Source organism: Pteropus vampyrus, unplaced genomic scaffold, assembly GCF_000151845.1.
Source record: "Pteropus vampyrus isolate Shadow unplaced genomic scaffold, Pvam_2.0 Scaffold58, whole genome shotgun sequence".
NCBI lineage: Eukaryota > Metazoa > Chordata > Mammalia > Chiroptera > Pteropodidae > Pteropus > Pteropus vampyrus.
This window is the reverse complement of record NW_011888839.1, coordinates 3,374,924-3,376,768: the sequence shown is the minus strand read 5'-3', so window position 1 is coordinate 3,376,768 and position 1,845 is coordinate 3,374,924.

Sequence of the window (1,845 nt, the reverse complement as noted above, 5' to 3'; positions counted from 1 at the left end):
TGTGTGTTTTTGGCTTCTTGTCAAAAATTATTTGCCCATACATATGTGGGTTTATTTCTGGGCTCTCAATTCTGTTCCATTGGTCTGTATGTCTGTATTCTTGCCAATACAATGCTGTTTTGATTACTGTCACTTTGTAGTATAATTTGAAGTTAGGCCATGTGATATCTCCAGACTTGTTCTTTTTTCCTCAGGATTGCTTTGGCTATTTGGGGTCTTTTGTGATTCTACACTAATCTGGTGACTTTTTGTTTTACTTCTTTAAAAAATGCCTTTGAAATTTTGATAGGAATTGCATTAAATCTGTACATTGCTTCAGGTAATATGGTCATTTTAACTATGATGACTCTTCCAATTCATGAATGCGCAATAGCTTTCCATTTCTTTGCGTCTTCTTTAGTTTCTTTTAGTAATGTCTTTTAGTTTTCAGTGTATAGATCTTTCATGTGCTTTGTTAAGTTTATTCCTAGGTATTTTATTCTTTTTGTTGCAATTGCAAAAGAATTTTTTTTTTCATTCCTTTTCCTGAAATTTCATTGTTAGTGTATAGAAACATTATGGATTTTTGTAGGTTGATTTTACATCCTGAAACTTTACTGTATTTGTTTATTGTTTCTAATAGTTTTTTGGTAGAGTCTTTAGGGTTTTCTATATTGAATCATGTCATCTGCAAAAATTGACAATTTGATTTCTTTGTTCCCAATTTGGATATCTTTCTTTTTCTTGCCTGACTGTTCTAGGACTTCCAATACTATACTGAATAAGAGTGGTGATAGCACACAGCCTTGTTTCGTTCCTGATCATAGAGAGAAAGCTTTTAGTTTTTTACCATTAAGCATGATATTAGCAAAGGGTTTGTCATATTTGATCTTTATTATGTTGACATATTTTTCTTCTTTACCCATTTTATTAAGTGTTTTCATCATAAATGGATGCTGTATCTTGTATTTAGACCTACCATTCTCACAACTTTTTTGAAATTATTAACACAAGACTTTACAGATAAGTTAATGTGGAAATATAAAGTAGTTATCCAAATAATGTTCTCATCTTAGTAATTCAGTGTAAAAAGTATATTTTATAAAATCTGGTTTTGCTTTATCTGTGATGAAATGGCTAAGGTGGGTAGAAAAATATAGTTTCATTTTGAACATAATAAATACATCCCTGAAATAATTTTGCACATTAATATGCATATATTGGTATGTGGTAATCAAATCAGATGTTGCCAATACATAATTATTAGGCTTAATCTAAAATCTTAATTTAGCTCCTGCATGTAAACTAATTCACAATGTGTAATAATTTATTTTGTAACTAAATGGAGTTTTCATATCAAATTAATTTTAATTTCTACAAATCCCATTTTAACAACTAATGGTAAAATGCCTATAGTTTATTATTAATAATAATACAAGTTGTATAAATTGAAATATAAATATATATGTGCATATGTATCATTTATTATATGATAACATATGAATGCCAGTCCCAAATGTTTTAATAGCTTGGCTTCCTTACATTTTCATTTAAAATAGAAACATAAAGAATTTTGTTGCATTATAAAATAACTTGATTGTGTGTTTGTGCTTGATGTGTATGAGAGAATGCATATGTTAAGTCAGATTTTCTCCTTATCTACTAAAATAAACCATTCAAAATTATGTATATTTCTAGTTATAAATTAGGAAACACATTAAATATGGTTATGATGTTCTTTACATCTGATCTTTTACTCATTAATTTTTTATCTCCCAAATTGTTCAACTATGACTACTAGGATGAACTACAAATGCATCCTAGATGAACAACTACTGCTTCATCCTAGATGAACTACTATTATTC